This window comes from Kogia breviceps, chromosome 17 (genome assembly GCF_026419965.1).
Source record: "Kogia breviceps isolate mKogBre1 chromosome 17, mKogBre1 haplotype 1, whole genome shotgun sequence".
Classification (NCBI taxonomy): domain Eukaryota; kingdom Metazoa; phylum Chordata; class Mammalia; order Artiodactyla; family Physeteridae; genus Kogia; species Kogia breviceps.
The window spans coordinates 53,985,027-54,006,064 of record NC_081326.1 but is presented as its reverse complement, the minus strand read 5'-3'; the positions used below and the strand labels follow the sequence as shown (position 1 = coordinate 54,006,064).

The window sequence follows — 21,038 nt, the reverse complement described above, 5'->3', positions numbered from 1 at the left end:
GGTTGTAAGTATACTTTTTTTTTTTTTAAAGAGGCCATAAATAATGGCTTTTCACTTCGTATCTTTCTGCTTGACATATCATTCGGGTATATCATGTTTTTATATATAGCTGCCTTTCCTTTCAGTGTTTCTCTATTGCCACAGATCATATAGCTTTTCTTTATTATAAAAAGTTATTAATGTGCTCTCCACTAATAGAGGATTCATATTATGGGTACTTCTAAAGGTTGGATTATCTTTCTCTTTGACTAAAAATGAATAAACACCTAAATATGTATATGCCACAGTACTTCAAACAAAATTATAATGCTGAATGAACGAAAGAGCAGCTGAAAAATTAGCAAGTTTTCTGTTTCTGTTCTCTCTATCCTGCTTTTCCTTGTAAGAATGTATAGCGAGGACCTAAATAGGAAGAGTCAAAATTCCTCTCAGAATATATGATACCTTATCTGAGTTAGACTAAGGAAAGGTTGGTGGTAGAGTCCATAAAACTGGGTCAGATTTGTAGTTCAAATACTGATTTAGAATTTACCAACTAACAACTTTGTTCAAGCTATTTAACCTCTCTGAAATTCAGTTTCTTTATCTATAAAATGTGAGTAATAAGAGCATGTATTTCAAAGTTATGAGAAGTGAGGTAATGCATACAGAGTACTTAGCAGAATTAATAAGTACTTTAAAAAACATTAACTCGTTATTAGATACAAAGTATACTATTTTCCAAACTGTTTTGGGTTTTATGTTCATAAAACAATCATAAGAGTAGCAGGGTTGTTTTAAAAATCAACTCAGTGGTCAATTACACTTGCCTTATAGGAGAGCCCTGATTTACGACTCATAAGAACTAGGTAAGAAACCTATGCTCCCCTAAACTATCTGTATAAACCTTGGGGAAATTACTAAATCTAACCCTTCTCCTTCACAAAGGAAATCATTTTACTTACCCAACCCGTGTTGTCAATTCAATTCAATTCAGCAAATGTTTATTTACCGAATACCTTCTCTGTGCAAATTATGGGTTGTTAAGGAAAAAAAATCATGAACTACTTGAAAAAAAAATAAACTCACGTTTATTGAACATTTAGCAACATGCTGGGTACCATTCGCAGCACTTTTCATGAATTATTTAGTTTTAAGACTTCCCTTAATAGATAAATAATTTTATGTCTGCATTTAATAAAGAAGATAAATAATGTGTCTAAGAACACATAGGTAACAAAGGTCAATGCTGTGTACTTTATAAGATGTGTGTTATTTACAATGACATATCTGAAACTAAGACGTAAGTATCTTACACTAAGATAAGCATGAAGCAAATTCATTGTAAAGTATGGGAGAAACACATTGTATTAATCTCGTATTGAGATAGAAATCTTTTTTGTGTCATAGCAGTTACCTATAATTGTCAGCAAAATGTGGTAATTATCTCCTGCTCTATAAGATGTCTACTTTGCTAAGCTTAACTCATTTACATTATTGAATTACCTGAAGTTTCACAGAGGTCATCACATTTCTCCTTGATTTTCTTAACCAATCTACCAAACTTTTATCTATTCTTTCTCTCCCTAAAAAAATCAAATTTATTTTCTAAAGAAGATATAATTACTTTCTTTGCTATTTTTATCAAATAGCTGATTGAGGACATTCATTTTTGATCTGTTGGTTTATATCCATTTTAAGATACCCTGTAAAAATCCGAGCATTTTCAACCATCTCCCACAATTATATGTTACACTGTGGCCCAGTTCACTCACACACACAAACACACACACATACATACATACAGTGGTACAAAATAATTTTCCCTTACTACATGAATGCAATTCTCTGTTTTTGATTCTAACTTGTTATAATCTATTTTTAAAATGCTGATCATGCTGGGCTTCCCTGGTGGCGCAGTGGTTGGGAGTCCGCCTGCCGATGTGGGGGACACGGGTTTGTGCCCCAGTCCAGGAGGGTCCCACATGACGCAGAGCGGCTGGGCCTGTGGTCCGTGGCCGCTGAGCCTGGGCGTCCGGAGCCTGTGCTCTGTGATTGGAGGGGCCACATCAGTGAGGGGCCCATGTACCGCAAAAAAAAAAAAAAAATACTGGTCATGCCTCACTAAATCAATTTTATGATGCACAACAGGTTATAACCATATATTTTGACAAATACTGTTGGAAGTTATGGTTACATAGATTACCATGTCAGAACCCTTTTGGGAAGACAGTTAACTGGCATAAACCACAGGTGCAGAGCTCTCTTAGTTGGTATAAACCCAAATTAACCAAGATACTTAACCCCTCGATATCTATGATTTTCTTCAAAAATCATTGCTCATGTTTTTCTTTATGTTTGATAATTTAAAAGCAGTCATTGGGGAGGGTTCAAGATGGTGGTATTGGAAGATACTGAACTCAACTCTTCCCACAGATACAACAAATATACAACTACATATGGGATAATTCCCTCTGAAAGGGGCCTGAAAACACAACAGAATCTCCACAGCAAAGGGTGAAAGGTCAGCCACAAAGGGTAAAGGGACATTTAGGAGAAACAGAGATGCAGTCATGCCAAGGAAAAAAAAACACACCCCAGCCACAGTGATTAACAGTCTGGAAGGATCACAAGGTATGGATATTCTCCTTGAGAAGCAAGAGATTTGAACTTCACATCAGGCACCCCAACCCTTAGATCCTTCACAGGAAAGATGAGCCCCTAAAACACATGGCTTTAAAAACCAATGGGTAATACATCCAGGAAAACTGTAGAACTACAGGGAATGGAAAACTCACTCTTAAAGGGGTCACATGAGACTCAGTCAACCTGAAAACCAGCACAAAATCACCAGATTGAAAAGTGATTTCAATCACTTGAAAAGATCAGAGGTAAAGGGGACTCCCTTACTGATCTTAAAGTGTCTGCTGGAGAGGCAGGAACCAGTTGAGATGCTCTTTGGGGACTAAGACACTGGTGGCAGCCATTTTTGAAATCTCAGGGTACCTTGCTGATACCATCTCTGGAAAGCACATAAAGTCACTCCTCCAAGACTGGGAGAGGTAGCTGATTTACCTAATACATAGAGACAAATACAGAGAATTAGGCAAAATGAGGAGACAGAGGAATATGTTCCAGGTGAAAGAACAAGACAAAAGCTCAGCAAACAAAATAAAGCAGAGTTAAACAATCTACTTTATAAAAAGTTCAAAGTAATAGTCATAAATATTCTCACTGAACACCAGAGAAGAATGGACAGACACAGTGAGAACTTCAAGAAAGAGACAGAAAATATGAGGAAATACCAAACAGAAGTTATAACTGAACTGAGAAATACACTATAGGGGTTCAAAAACAAGTTGGATGAGGTAGAAGAATGAATAAGTAAGCTGGAAGACAAGCCAATGCAACTCACCCAGACAGAGCAGCAAAATGAATAAAGAACTTAAAAAACTGAATACATCTTAAGAAACCTTTGGGACAAGATCAACAGGAATAACATTTGTGTTATAGTGGTCCAAGAATGAAGAGAAAGAAAAAATGAGAAAAAATATTGAAGAAATAATGGCTGAAAATTTTCATAATCTGGAGAGGAAACAGACGTCAAGGTCCAGAAAGCACAGAGAATTCTGAATTAGATGGACGCAAAGAGACACATAACAAGACACATTATAATTAAAAATGGTAAAAATCAAGGGCAAAGAGAGAATACTAAAAGCAGCAAGAGAAAAACAACCTGTAGGGTTGTAAGGGAAACCCCATAAGCCTATCAGGAGTTTTTTGTTTTGTTTTGTTTTCAGCAGAAATCTTACAGGCCAAAAGGAGTGGCATGACATATTTAAAGTGCTGAAAGGAAAAAACAACAAACCAAGAATTCTGCAATAACATACCCAGGAAGGTTATCATTCAGAATTGAAAGAGAGATTAAGAGTTTCCCAAGGAAGCATAATCTAAAGAATTTCACTGCCACTAAACTGGCCCTGAGAGAAATGTTAGAGGACCTTCTTTAGGCTGAAAATAAATGTCAGTAGTTAAATAATAAGAAAACAAAGTAAAAATCTACTGGAAAAGGTAAATATATAACAAAGGTAATATATCAGTTACTTATAAAGCAAGCATGAGGATTAAAAGACAAAAGTAATAAAATTAACTAAAATTACAATAGTTAGTTAAGGGATACATAAAAAGATGTAAAGTGTGTCATCAAAAGTATAAAACACTGGGCTTCCCTGGTGACGCAGTGGTTGAGAGTCCGCCTACTGATTCAGGGGACACGAGTTCATGCCCCAGTCCAGGAAGATCCCACATGCCATGGAGCGGCTGGGCCCGTGAGCCATGGCCGCTGAGGCTGCGTGTCCGGAGCCTGTGCTCCGCAATGGGAGAGGCTACAACAGTGAGAGTCCCACATACCACACACACACACACACACACACACACACACACACACACACAAAGGTATAAAACACTTGAGGAAATGAAAATACACATCTTTGGAATGTGTTCAAATTTAAGTTCCTAACAACTTAAGACAAACTGCTATTTAATTAGAATGTAGTATGTGAGCCTCATGATAATCACAAGCAAAAAACATAAAGTAAGTACACAAAAAAATGAACAGAAGTTTAAAAATAATGCTAAAGAAAACAACCAAAACCAAAGGAAAAGAGAGAGGAAGAAAAGAATGGATAAAAACTACAGAAACCAGAAAACAATTACCAAAGTGGAAATAAGTACATACCTATCAATAATTATTTCAAATGTAAATGGATGAAATTCTCCAATGAAAAGACCTAGGGAGAATAAATGGATTAAAAAAAAAAAAAAAAAGACCCATCTGAATGCTGCCTACAAGTGACTTATTTCAGGAATAAGAACACACACAAACTAAAGGTGAAGGGATGGAAAAAGATATTCCATGCAAATGGAAATGAAAAGAAAGCTGATATGATACTCATATCAGAAAAAGTAGACCTTAAAATAAAGATGATAATAAAAGACAAGGGCATTACATAATGATAACAGAGCCAGTCCACCAAGAAGATATAACATTTATAAATGTATATGTACCTAACATAACACCAAGATATATAAAGCAAATATTAACAGACTTAAAAGGAGAAATTGAAAGCAATACAGTAATAGTAAGGGACTTGAACACCCCAGTTACATCAATGGATAGATCATCCGGGCAGACAATCAATAAGGAAACAATAGACCTAAACAACACCTTACACCAAATTAAGTCCTTAATAGGTATATAGAACAGTCCATCCAAAATCAGCAGAATACAAATTATTGTCAAGTGCACATGGAACAATCTCCAGGATAGTTCACATGTTAAGGGCCCAAAACAAGTCACAATACATTCAAGAATATTGAAATCATATCAAGCATGTTTTCTTATAACAATGGCAAGAAATGGAAATCAGTCACAAGAAAAAGAAAATGGGAAAAAACAAAAACATGGAGATTAAGCAACATGCTACTGAATAACCAATGGGTCATGGAAGAAATTTTAAAAAATCTAGAGACAAATGAGAACATAAATACAACATATCAAAATCTATTGGATACAGCAAAAGAGGTTCTGAGAAAGAACCTACCACAAACAATTATACACCAACAAATTGAACAACCTAAAGAAATAGATAAATTCATAGGAACACACAATTTTCCAAGAATGGATCATGAAGAAATAAAAAATCTGAATAGACTACTTACTAATAAGGAGATTGAAGTAGTAATCTGATACCTCCCAACAAACAAAAGCCCAGGACCAGGTGGCTTCACTAATGAATTCTACAAAACATTCAAAAATTTAATACCTATGTGTGTCAAACTTTCACAAAAAATTAAAGAGGAAGGAAGCCTTCCAAACACATTCAAAGACATTTTATGAAGCTAGCATTACCCTGATACAAAAACCAAGGCAAGGACACCACACACATGTGAACATGCACACACGCGTGTGCGCACACACACACACACACACACACTTAAGTTATGAGCCAATATCACTGATGGACACATATTCAAAAATTCTCAAGAAAATATTAGCAAACCTAATCCAACAATACATTGAAAGGATCATAAACCACAATCAAGTTGAATTTTTCCAGAGATGCAGGGATGGTTCAACATCTGCAAGTCAGTTAACATAATGCATCACATTAACAAATTGGAGGATAAAAATCATATGATTATCTCAATAGATGGAGAAAAAGCTTTTGACAATTTGACATACATTTATTATAAGAAAAACTCTCAACAAAGGGGATGTAGAGGGAACTTACCTCAACATAATTAAGGCCATATGTGAAAATCCCACAGCTAATATCATGTTCAACAGTGAAAAGCTGAAAGCTTTTCCTCTAAATCAGGAACAAGACAAGGATATCCACTCTCACCACTTTTATTCAACATAGTATTAGAAGTCCTAACCACAGCAACTAGGCAAGGAAAAGAAATAAAAGCCACCCAATTGGAAAGGCAGAAGTAAAACTGTCACTATTTGCAGATGACTTGATGCTGTATATAGAAAACCCTAAAGACTCCACCAAAAAACAATGAAAACAACAAAAACAAAAAACGGTAGAAATAATAAATTAATTGGGGAGAGTCAAAGGATACAAAATCAATATACAAAAATCTGCTGTGTTTTTATACACTAATAATAGGCTATTAGAAAGAGAAATTAAGACAATAATCCCATTTATAATGACATCAAAAATAATAAAATACCTAGAAATAAATTTAACCAAGGCAGTGAAAGACCTAAATACTGAAAACTATAAGACTCTGATGAAACAAATTGAACAAGATACAAAAAAGGAAAGATATTTCATGCTCATGGATTCAAAGAATTAATATTATTAAAATATCCATACTACCCAAAGCAATCTACAGATTCAGTGCAATCCTTATAAATGCCAATGGCATAATTCACAGAACTAAAATAAATACATTTACCCATGAACATCATAGGGGTTAGGGGTGCCAGCCTACTGCACAAATGAATATCTGCATGTTACTTTATAGTCAGCACTCTGTACCATGGTTTCTTTTCCACAGATTCAACCAACTACAGATCATGTAGTACTATAGTGCATATTTATTGAAAAAAAAAAATCCATGTATAAGAGGACATGCACAGTTCAAACCCATGAAGGGCCAGCTGTAATTCTAAAATCCGTATGGAACCACAAAAGACTGCAAATGGCCAAAACAATTTTGAGAAAGAAGTATTAAGGAGGAGGTATCACATTCTCTGTTTTCAAACTATAATGCAAATCTACAACAATCAAAACAGTGTGGCAGTGACACAAAAACAGACACATAGATCAATAAAAAGGAATTAAGAGCCCAGAAATAAACCCACACATATATGGACAACTAATCTAGGACAAGAAAGCAAAGAACATACAATGGAGAAAGGACAGTCTCTTCAATAAATGGTGTCGGGAAAATTGGACAGATACATACAGGGAATGAAAGTAGACCACTATCTTATAGCATACACAAAAAATAACTTAAAATGGATTAAAGATATGAATGTGTGACCTGAACCCATAAAATTCCTAGAATAAAATGTGCAGTTGACATTGACATTGGTATTTGTGGATCTGACAGCATATGCAAGGGAAACAAATGCAAAAATGAACAACTGGGACAACATGAAACTAAAAAGCTTCTACACAGCTAAGAAAACTGTTATCAAAATGAAATGGCAACCTACTGAATGGAAGAAGATATTTGCAAATAAAGAGTTGATATCCAAAATATATAAAGAACTCATACAACTGAACAATAAAAAATAACATTAAAAAAATGGGCAGAGGATCTGAATGGACATTTTTCCAAAGAATATTTATAAATGGCCAGTAGGCACATGAAAAGATATTTAACATCACTGACTATCAGGGAAATGCAAATAAAAAACACAATGATGTATTACTGCATACCTGTTAGAATGGCTGCTGTCAAAAAGACAAGGAATAATAAATGTTGAAGAAGATGTGGAAACAAGTGAACCCTCATAATACTTTTCACAGGACTGTAAATTCACGTAGGCACTGTGGAAAACAGTATAGAGGTTCCTCAAAAAACTAAGAAGGGCACTACCATACGACCCAGCTATCCCACTTCTGAGTATTTATCCAAAGAACACAAAAACACTAATTTGAGAACATATATGCACCTCTATGTTCATTGTAGCATTATTTACAAAAGCCAAGATATAGAATCAACCTAAGTGACCATCAATTGATGAATGGATAAATAAGTTCTGGTATACACACACACAAACACACACACACAATGAAATACTACTCAGCCATGAAAAAAGGTGGAATCTTGCAATTTGCAACAACATGGATGGACTTTGAGGGCATTTATGCTAAGTTAAATAAGTCAGATGGAGAAAGACAAACATTGTATGGTTTTATTCATATGTGTAATCTAAAAAACAAATAACAATAACAAGCAAACAAAATGACATAAAAACAAGCTCATAGAGGGGAGCTGGGAAGATGGCAGAAGAGTAAGACACGGAGATCACCTTCCTCCCCACAGATACATCAGAAATACATATACACGTGGCAAAACTCCTATAGAAAACCCACTGAACGCTGGCAGAAGACCTCAGACCTCCGAATTGGCAAGAAACTCCCCATGTACCTGGGTAGGGCAAAAGAAAAAAGAATAAACAGAGACAAGAATAGGGACGGGACCTGCACCAGTGGGAGGGAGCTGTGAAGAGGAAAGGTTTCCACACACTAGGAAGCCCCTTCACAGGCGGAGACTGTGGGTGGCGGAGGGGGGAAGCTTCAGAGCCATGGAGGAGAGCACACCAACAGGGGTGCAGAGGGCAAAGTGGAGAGATTCCTGCACAGAGGATCGGTGCCGACTGGCACTCACCAGCCTGAGAGGCTTGTCTCCTCACCCACAGGGTCAGGCAGGGGCTGGGAGCTGAGGCTTGGGCATTGGTCGGATTGCAGGGAGAGCACTGGTGGCATGAACACAGCCTGAAGGGGTTAGTGCACCACGGCTAGCTGGGAAGGAGTCCAGGAAAAGGTCTGGAGCTGCGGGAGAGGCGAGAGACTTTTCTTCTCTCTTTGTTTCCTGGTGCGCGAGGAGAGGGGATTAAGAGCTCTGCTTAAAGGAGCTCCAGAGGTGGGCGCAAGCTGTGGCTATCAGTGCAGTCCCCAGAGACGGGCATGAGATGCTAAGGCTGCTGCTGCCGCCACCAAGAAGCCTCTGTGCGAGCACAGGTCACTATCCACACCTCCCAGAAGCCTGTGTAGACCACCACTGCCAGAGTCCCATGATCCAGGAACAACTTCCCCAGGAGAACACACGGTGTGTCTCAGGATGGTGCAATGTCATGCCTGCCTCTGCCACCGCAGACTCGCCCCACACTCCGTGCCCTTCCCTCCCCCCGGCCTGAGTGAGCCAGAGCCCCCGAATCAGCTGCTCCTTTAACCCCGTCCTGTCTGAGCAAAGAACAAATGACCTCCGGCGACCTATATGCAGAGGCAGGTCAAATCCAAAGCTTACCCCCGGAAGCTGTGCCAACAAAGAAGAGAAAGGCAAATTTCTCCCAGCAGCCTCAGGGAATATTCTCCAGGATAGATCATATCTTGGGTCACAAATCAAGCCTTGGTAAATTTAAGAAAATTGAAATTGTATCAAGTATCTATTCCAACCACAATGTCATGAGACTAGATATCAATTACAGGAAAAGATCTGTTAAAAATACAAACACATGGAGGCTAAACAATACACTACTTAATAATGAAGTGATCACGGAATAAATCAGGGAGGAAATCAAAAAATACCTAGAAACAAATGACAATGGAGACACGACGACCCAAAACCTATGGGATGCAGCAAAAGTTCTAAGAGGGAAGTTTATAGCAATACAATCCTACCTTAAGAAATAGGAACATCTCGAATAAACATCCGAACCTTGCACCTAAAGCAATTAGAGAAAGAAGAAGAAGAACAACAAAAAGTTAGCAGAAGGAAAGAAATCATAAAGATCAGATCAGAAATAAATGAAAAAGAAATGAAGGCAATGATAGCAAAGATCAATAAAACTAAAAACTGGTTCTTTGAGAGGATAAACAAAATTGATAAACCATTAGCCAGACTCATCAAGAAAAAAAGGGAGAAGACTCAAATCAATAGAATTAGAAATGAAAAAGAAGTAACAACTGACACTGCAGAAATACAAAAGATAATGAGAGATTACTGCAAGGAACTCTATGACAATAAAATGGAAAACCTGGAAGAAATGGACAATTTCTTAGAAATGCACAACCTGCCAAGACTGAATCAGGAAGAAATAGAAAATATGAACAGACCAATCACAATCACTGAAATGGAAACTGTGATCAACAAACAGAAGCCCAGGACCATATGGCTTCACAGGCGAATTCTATCAAACATTTAGAGAATAGCTAACACCTATCCTTCTCAAATTCTTCCAAAATATAGCAGAGGGAGGAACACTCCCAAACTCATTCTATGAGGCCACCATCACCATGATACCAAAACCAGACAAAGATGTCACAAAGGAAGAAAACTACAGGCAAATATCACTGATGCACATAGATGCAAAAATGCTCAACAAAATACTAGCAAACAGAATCCAACAGCACATTAAAAGGATCATACACCATGATCAAATGGGGTTCATTCCAGGAATGCAAGGATTCTGCAATATGCGCAAATAAATCAATGTGATACACCATATTAACAAATTGAAGGAGAAAAACCATATGATCATCTCAATAGATTGAGAGAAACTTTTTGACAAAATTCAACACCCATTTATGATAAAAACCCTGCAGAAAGTAGGCATAGAGAGAACTTTCCTCAAAATAATGAAGGTCATATATGATAAACCCACAGCCAACATCATTCTCAGTGGTGAAAAAGTGAAACATTTCCTCTAACATCAGGAACAAGACAAGGTTGCCCACACTCACCACTATTATTCAACATATTTTCCAAGTTGTAGCCTCAGCAATCAGAGAAGAAAAATAAAAGGTAACCAAATCGTTAAAGAAGAAATAAAACTGTCAACTGTTTGCAGATGACATGATACTATACACAGAGAATCCTAAAGATGCTACCAGAAAACTACTAGAGCTAATCAATGAATTTGGTAAAGTATCAGGATACAAAATTAATGCACAGAAATCTCTTGCATTCCTATACACTAATGATGAAAAATCTGAAAGAGAAATTAAGGAAACACTCCCATTTATCACTGCAACAAAAAGTAGAAAATACCTAGGAATAAGCCTACCTAAGGAGACAAAAACCTGTATGCAGAGAACAATAAGACACTAATGAAAATATTAAAAATGATACAAACAGATATAGAGATATACCATGTTCTTGGATTGGAAGAATCAACATTGTGAAAATGACTATACTACCCAAAGCAACCTACAAATTCAGGGCAATCCCTATCAAACTATCAATGGCATTTTTCACAGAACTAGAACAAAAAATTTCACAATTTGTATGGAAGCACAAAAGACCCCGAATAGCCAAAGCAGTCTTGAGAAAGAGAAACGTAGTTGGAGGAATCAGGCTCCCTGACTTCAGACTATACTACAAAGCTGCAGTAATCAAGACAATATGGTACTGGCACAAAACCAGAAATATAGATCAATGGAACAGGATACAAAGCCTAGAGATAAACCCACACACATATGGCCACCTCATTTTTTATAAAGGAGGCAAGAATATACAATGGAGAAAAGACAGTGTCTTCAATAAGTGGTGCTGGGAAGGCTGGATAGCTACATGTAAAAGAGTGAAATTAGAACACTCCCTAACACCATACAAAAAATAAACTCAGAATGGATTAAAGACCTAAATGTAAGGCCAGGCCCTGTATAACTTTTAGAGGAAAACATAGGCAAAATACTCTAGGACATAAATCACAGCAAGATCCTTTTTGACCCACCTCCTACAGAAATGGAAATAAAAACAAAAATAAACAAATGGGACATAATGAAACTTAAAAGCTTTTGCACAGCAAAAGAAGCCATAAACAAGAGGAAAAGACAACCCTCAAAATGGGAGAAACTATTTGTAAACAAAGCAACTGACAAACAACCTCCAAAATTTACGAGCAACTCATGCAGCTCAATGTCAAAAAAACAAACAATGCAATTCAAGAATGGGCAGAAAACCTAAATAGACATTTCTCCAAAGAAGATATACAGATTGCCAACAAACACATGAAATGTGCTCAACATCACTAATCATTAGAGAAATGCAAATCAAAACTACATTGAGGTATCACCTCACACAGGTCAGAATGGCCATCATCAAAAATTCTAGAAACATTAAATGCTGGAGAGGGTGTGGAGGAAAGGGAACCTTCTTGCACTGTTGATGGGAATGTGAATTGATACAGCCTCTATGGAGTTTTAAGTTTCCTTAAAAAACAAAAAATAGAACTACCATACAAGCCAGCAATCCCACTATTGTGCATATACCTTAGGAAACCATAATTCAAAAGAGTCATGTACCACAGTGTTCATTTCAGTTCTATTTACAATAGCCAGGGTATGGAAGCAACGTAAATGTCCATTGACAGATGAATGGATAAAGAAGATGTGGCACATATATTCAATAGAGTATTACTCAGCCATAAAAAGAAATGAAATTGAGTTACTTGTAATGAGGTGGGTGTACCTAGAGACTGTCATACTGGGTGAAGTAAGTCAGTAAGAGAAAAACAAATACCATATGCTAACACATATATATGGTATCTAAAAAAAAAAAGGTTCTGATGAACGTAGGGGCAGGACAGAAATGAAGATGCAGACGTAGAGAATGGACTTGAAGCCACGGGGAGGGGGAAGGGTAACCTGGGATGAAGTGTGGGGGTGGCATGCACATATATATACTACCAAATGTTAAATAGATAGCTAGTGGGAAGCAGCCGCATAGCACAGGGAAATCAGCTCGTTGCTTTGTGACCACCTAGAGGGGTGGGATAGCGAGGGTGGGAGGGAGACGCAAGGGCAAGGGAATATGGGGATATATGTGTACATATAGCGGATTCACTTTGTTATTCAGCAGAAACTAACACACCATTTTAAAGCAATTATACTCCAATAAACATGTTAGAAAAAATATTTATTGGAAGAACTGATTAAATATTCTCAGCTAAAAAATCTCACTGGCTTATTTACATTTATGTTAGCTTTTCCTAGGAACTTATTCTTACCAATAAAAAAGAGGGAAAGTATGCAAAATACAAACTATCTTTATTTAGTTTTTTGTTTGTTTTTACTACTCCTCCCTCTACTAATTGTTCATTGTCCCCTAGCACTTTAATAACCTCACTGTTGTAATTGTTTTTGAATTGTAGCCATAATCAGAAATGTGCTACATGATAATTAGGCATAAATATTAAGTGATGTACATAAATGGTGGCAATTAATATACTTTATGCAGCCATATGAAGTCCTTGGGGATTGGCATACGAGAGGAAAATGAGAAGCTGGACAAAGAAATTTTTAATTAAAAGTACCAAGATACACAAATTTATGTGTTAGGATTAGGTTTGGCCGTCAGTGAAAGAAAACCCATAATGAGAGGGTCTTAAACAAGATAGATATGTGGTTCAAGATATGTGGCAGCTGTGCTCTAGGAATTCTCAGGGACATAGGCTAATGCACTGTTGCATTATTTCCCAGGGTATGGCCCTTTCCCCCAAGTTCCAGTATAGTCTCTCAGGTTCCAGCATAATATATCACATATTCCAGGCAGGGAGTTGGGGGAAGCGATAAAGAAGAAGGAGGGGAAAACAAATTGTAACATCATATTATAACATATATATATATAATAAAATAAATTAACAACAGGGTCATTCTCAGCTGTAAGAGAGGTGGAAAATACAGTTTTTATTTAGGGTAACTTGCTACCAGCTAGAAATTCTACTACTATGGAAGAAATAGTAATGGGATATTTGGGAAAGGTAAGATTTAGTCCAGTATTGATAAGTGAATAAGAAATATTCTTTACCAAGACCTACCTAGTAAGAAGACAAATATTAAGAAAACAGGATTAATATTAATACTGTATTATCAAAATTTTTGATAATCTTATTAATAACATTAAAACGGACATGAATTGTGTGCATGTCTATTCTATTATTTTTACATACACTCTCTCTTAATCTTTTCTTTAACTCTGTGAAGTAGTTCCTATTTTTGTGTCCATTTTACATGTGCAAAAACAACTTTAGAGAACTAAAGTGACTTGTCTAAATTTGCAGGGTAAGTAGCCACACTAAGAATATAAGAGTTATGAGTTTGGAGAGTTCTATGTTGGTGATGATTCTATTGCTGTTATAACAGATTACCATAAACTTTATGACTTAAAACAACACATATGCACTATCTTACAGTTCTTTGGGGCAGAAGTCCAGTATAGATCCCCAGCAGTAAAATTAAGGTGTTAGCAGGCTTTGTTCCTTTCTAGAGGCTCTCGGGAAGAAGGCTTCCTGTTTATTTGTGTTGTTAGCTGAACTCAGTTCCTTGCGGTTGAAAGACCAGGGTCCCCAGTTTTTTGTTTTTTGGTTTTTTTATACTGGCTCTCAGCCATGGGCCATTCCCAGCCTCCTTCATCTGTCTTCAAGTCCAGCAAAGGCAGGTCTAAGCCTTCTAATGTCACATCTCCCTAGCACGCACTTCTGCCTTCCTCTTCTATGATTTGTGTGATTAAATGGGCCCACCTGGGTAATCTAGAATAAATTTTCCATCTCAAAGTTCTCAACCTTAATCACATCTGCAAACTCTTTTTAACGTATAAGGTAACATATTCACAGCTTCTTGGATTAAGGCATGAACATCTTTGGGAGGTCATTTTTTTACCACAGGTAGGAATGAGAAGGGGCAAAGGAATTGAAGAGCAGGGGACTTTTAAGTGATTGTGTCTTTATATTGGAAGCTGTGTCCAACAAAGGAGACAAAGAATTCTAATTAGTATCCCCAGTATCCAAGGTATAGAAAAGCGACAAAGGCTAACTTTGGAATCTTGAATTATGTCCAATTCTCTTTTTCTTCCTAGAGGGATCCTTTTATCAGTGGACAATTTTTAATATAATTTAATTATTCTATAATTCCATACCATTCCCATTTCACATCTTTAACTCTCTATCCCTAGCACTGAAAGATTATATTTCTACTGAGGGAGATTTCAAGGATTTACAGAAGGTATTCATGCCCAGAGTAGCTCCTCAATGGCAAATACCCTTCAGTGGTTTAAGCAATGAGGGTCTAAGAACATTAAACGAATTTACATTAATACAAACAAAGGGAATAGAAACATTGACATACATCTTCAGTCATTAGTGTAGGGAAGTGTAGTAAGTATCCTGTTAAGGTAATTTTGAGACACAGTATTTTATTCAAGCAGGACATTTGTTTCCTGCTTCCCAAATTCCTCATCTAACCAGCACTATGTTTTTAATGATGAAAAACACAGGTAAAAAGGCAGAAGGAAGTAAAGTAGAAAATAGGTAAAGAAGAATCTTTTGTGTAAGAAAAGACATCAAAACATCTTCAAACTAAACCACACACTTGTTATATCTATTAATTAAAGGGCCAGTCCTATTAAACACCATATATCTCAAGTAAAAATTATGAAACAAGAAGAGTTCTTCCATAACATGAGAAAGGGAGAGATGGTATGAGTCAGAATGTAGAAAAGTATCTGGCACACAAGAAATATTTAATAAATATTTGACATTGAATCACTTGTATAAATCTCTAGCATATAAGCAAATATTGTATGTAATTTCATATTATAGAAATCACCTAAATAATATATAATTTAGGCAATAATACAATGAATTATAAAAAGCTTGTTTCCTTATTTTAGTGAAACAATTTTCAAATAGTTATTTATAACTTACTCTGTAAGACATTGTACTGACTTTAAATGTACTTAAGATGAGTTTATTCATGACTTATGAATAATTTTTAATAACTTTTTAAACAGCTCTAGTGTAGTATGATTTTTAAGCTTATATCTCTTAGTTCTATACATTATTTTAACTTTTTAAAATTTGTTTTTCTGACTATAGTTTTTGTAATGTATGTTTTTGTAAATGAAGGCATTTAGAAGTATAAAGAAACAACATAAAATCTCTTTAGGTAGAATACATATTTATTCTATGAGGCATTATATTTCTCTTATTTAAATAATATTTTAAGAACTTATTTCTTCATCACATGTATTTTAGTCATTTACATAATTACATGACCAGTGTTCTAGACTGCAATTATACTTAAGTTAGATGTAGCTTCATTTTAACATTTTGAAAACTGAAGAAACGTACAGTTTTTTACAACATGAGAGTTTAATACTCCCAATAATAATCATTGACTTTCAGTATTTTACTTTCTCTTGAAGATGAGGCACCACTCATTGCATAGTTTAGAATAAAAAGTAAATATTCTATTTCCCTTTTATATTTTCTATTCTTAGTGCTAACATTTACTCCTCATATGCAACATAAAAAGTGCCTATGTTTATGCAAATATACATATTACATAATGGTATAATTAATCACAGATCACCACCAGAAAACTTATCTGGGTTTATGTTTTTTCAACAGTAAAATAAAGATAATAATGTCTTCCTCATAGGACTTTGGAAGGATTACATGAGGTAAAACATGCCATATACTTAGAACAGTGTCTAGAATATAGTACATGCTCAAAAATGTTAATAATAATGATATTACTACTACTGCAACTGGTACTACCACCATCATCACCACCACCACCACATACCCAGAGTGTGGTGAGCCATAATACTTCTATCACTGTTTGATCTTAGCTTCCCACTGTGCAGATAACACATGCTCACACACATTTCAGAACTTGGAATATCCTTGTGGAGACTCCTTGCTGATATTAGTTGTCAGAAGCCATCAGCAGATATTTCTGAGAAGTCAGAATAGGCTTCTGTCAAGAGAGCTTAAAAAAGGAACTGAGAGAGCTGTGAGCTTTGCTTCCTGACCCTGAGATATTTTACTGCAAGGTAGAAGGTTATCTAATGACAGCCTTGGAGTTAATAAGAGCCATGGTCACCAATATGGGACATTGCTTTTTTTTTTTTTTTTTCTCAGCTGCCCAGCCCCTCAGCAACAGCCATAGCTAGGTAGTGAGGAGAGAGGAGTGCAATACTGTACCAGTGTATCCAGCACTTGCCTTTCTTAGTATTAAAGCTCTTTGAACTTCTGGAATCTCTAACCAGTGTGGAGGAAACTCACTTGGATGATTTGATTATTATCATATAACCAAAGTCACATAGGCTACATATCATCAAAGTATACAATTCTGTCTAATCCCTTTGCTCAGCATTACATATCTTCCTTGAAATTCAGCCCCCTCCTGACCTAACAGCATAACCACTCACATTGTATGATACCAGGGGAAAGGACAGAAGGGAGGAGCAAAATCTGAAGATATAGGATGAGGTAGCTATGCCTTTTTCCTGTGATGATCTCTAGCATCCAAAAGCAACCATTTAAAACTTCATATATCCTGGAATGGCCAGATGAAAACCAGTGTTACAAATCCTAAACTTTTCCTGGGAAACCCTGCATTTTCATTGACTAGAAAGCTGGGACTACAATAGATTTTTAAAAATTAAAAATACAAATTCTTTGCCATTAGAAAGTTTTCAGTTAGTGATTTAAATGGAAAATAAAAGAGCAAACACAAATTAGTAGTCACAACTTGAAGGAAACACTCTGGGTGGAATAGATGGGAGGTTACTTAGAATTGTCAGTGAACACCTTTCTGAGAAAGTGAGATTTAATCCAATATTAAAGGATGACAAGGGACTAGCAATGCAAAGATGAGAGGAGGTAGAAGAAAAAGTGTTTATAAAGGCCCGTGAAGACCCTGGTGTCTTCTAGAAACTAAAAAGATGACAGTGGTCCTGTGACATAGTGGGTAAGGAGAAGAATGTAAGAAATGGAGGCTATAGAGCTGATTAAAGCTCGGATCATACAGGGCCCTCTGCGATCCATCCAAAAATGTAATGAGAAGCATGATATCTCTTACTTCATTTAGATATCTCTTAAGTGTCACTTTCTCTCCCCTGAATCACTGACCATCTCCATCTCTATCTCCTTGCTTTATTTTTTTTTATAGCACCTTGTAACACATCAGTATTTGAAGATCTCATATTGTATGGTATTATATTATATGATGCTTCTCTATCTTTTGTATACTTCCCCAAGAAGGGAGGAAAGTTTGTCTATATCCCCAACACTAGAATATCACCTGGTAAAGAGTAGGCTCTAAATACAAATTTATAGAATGAATTAAACAAATTTAAAGTTTTTAGGAAGAAGATTTATCTGATTTGTGTTTCAACATAACATCCAATATTTTAAAAAGAGGCTTATTAATTGACGTTCACAAAACAGCAAATAGTATAACTATCTCTCCCTACTCTTTTCCCAACCACTCGCCCTGAAGAATATTCATTCATGTACCAGGAATCTTTCTTCCTGGATAACTGGCAAATGGTGAGTTCAGTGGCAAATAATTCCTCTTATACCCTAACTTCTTGGGCTTCTACCTAAATTGCTTACTCAAGAAGATAATTTTGGAAGTAAACAAGATCTTCCATAAATATTAACTGATAAAGATTCACTAACACTTGAAGAAATTACATAAACAAAAATAAAGTTAACAACAAAGACCATGAATTGAGAAGCTAATATCTTGCATCCTTCCTCTTTGGTATCAAAGAAGAACAATAAAAATAAACTGAGGATGGGAATTAGAATCCACTGTATGGTTCATTATATACAAAAATGTATAGTATCTCACTACCATGTTGTATGTTTAGTCATTTTAAACTAATCTCATTTTTTGATAAAGCTTCAAGTCAAATGTTCTCTGCATAAAAATAGTATAGATGAATAAATGGAGAGAGAGATATTCTGGAGCAGACTGACGTCATTATTAATGAGTGACAAAACCCAGCAAAATAGTACTTCTTACCAAATTCACTTTAATGAGACATACTCATATTTGTTTAAAATTTGTTTCAGTATGTACAACCTAATATGTACACATTTGTAATGAATATCCTAAAACCAGCAACAGTATCTACAAGCATTTTCTTCAAAATTTGTAACTTCAAGCTGCTCATTTATATATATTATGAAATTTAAATTATATCCTCCAGTAGCAAAACATGAATAAATGACAGAACCAATGGTTTTGTACAGTTTTGTTATAGATTTAATATTTGATACATTTTTCATTTTATGTAGTTTCTTCCCTTCAGTGAAACATTTGTAGTGCCATATTTAATGTCATTGTTACATACCAGCAACCCCCTAAAGGGGAAGAGCAGTGTACAAATACAAAAGGCATAGAAAAATAAACAAAGCTGAAAGCTTTTATCGTTCCATCAGTATCTTACTGTGTCTCCAGATTCCCCTCCTGTCTCTAAAATATGAGGCTTTGTAAGAATTGAAACTATTAATCTGATTCTGGCAGCAAAGCGGATGAACCTAGAGAATTCCCTAGGCTGGCACTCCTCATTTTTGAATGGTCTAGTCCAAGAGTCTTGGAATATATCTTCTGTCATAAAATATATAATATTATAGTGTATAATCCTTCTAGAATATGAGAGATTAATTTCTTCCTTTAAAGTGTGATTACTTTCAAATAAATAAATATTGGGTTTATATGTGTTATATTTAAACCTTTTTTATCTTACAGTATTTGTTTCACAAATCTCATGTAAATTTACCTTTTTACAAAAATAGGCAAATTCGGATGATTACTAATTAAACAGTTATTGAACACTAATTTTCCATGTACACATGTAATACATATCACACACAATACATATCACAAAACAGTAAAATTTTAGGATTATTCTGAAATACATGATTTTTGGACAAATGGGTTGAATATTCTGCTTTGTCTGAATTAGACTATATACCCAATACAATTTGATAAAATAGTCCTATGAGGCATAGATTTTTGAGTGAGCTTTTGACTATTGCTTCTATATGTATGAAAAGAGAAAAATGACTACAATCATTTTTTTGGGGGGGGGTAAAAAAATCTAGATTGAGTCCACTCTTCTCCATCCCTACTTTTACAGCTCAAGTTTAGTCCCTCGATCTCTCTAACTCTTCCCTACTCCACTTCAAATACAGATTGTTCCTGCTGCCAAAGTGAGCTTATGAAAAGCAAATAAAACCCTGTCAATACACCACTCAAAACTCATTATTTGCTGCTCTTTATTTATAAGATAAAGTTCAAAGTCCTTAACATGATATAGCTCCTACCTCCATTTTTAGCCTTCCTTTTAATCACTTCCTGTTTCACAGTTGATATTACAGAAGCAAAAAGAATACTTCTTTCTACTGTGCCATTTTTCATGCTCTCTTCTACAATGTACTTCCCCAGTTCCCATCTTTATTTTCCTTTGCACTGCCTGGGGATTCTCTCTTGGGAGAAATCTTTCCATTTTACTCTTTAATCAGATTGGGCAGCTCTCATCTCTGCCAGTGTTAACCCTGTGTGTCCATATCCCAAAGCACTTAACACAGGGTATTGTATTTATCTTGTTTATGTCTTGTCTCCAAATTGGACTGTGATTGCTAAGGTCTGAGACATGTATGAAAAAGGAATTTCTTTAATTATATGTCAAATTGATTGTGTAATATAGCATTACATACCTTAAGCTTTGTATGCAAAGCTTACACTTTGTATATTTTATATTTATGCATTCTGGATTTCCTCACCTGGTAAGAAATATACTTGTTAATAACAGAGTGAATTATAGTCATTCTGAAATGAGCTTAATAGAGAAAATATTATTTTCTTCCAGAAAAGATAAATTTCTAGCAGCATAGATTTTGGGGAAGAAACTCTCCTCCTTAAATCACAGTGGGGTTGCCAGAAATAGAACTTCATCCTCAAGATCCATTGTGAGCAGATGTCAACATTTATTTTATGATTAGCTAATAA

At 35.7% G+C, this 21,038-nt stretch overlaps 1 protein-coding gene across 7 annotated transcripts in view; it reads left to right on the top strand.

Moving 5' to 3' along the window:
* The window catches only part of CSMD3 (CUB and Sushi multiple domains 3), a 1,102,347-nt gene that overhangs the window by 522,334 nt on the left and 558,975 nt on the right, over positions 1 to 21,038 (top strand). The gene's annotated exons all lie outside the window — the stretch shown is intronic.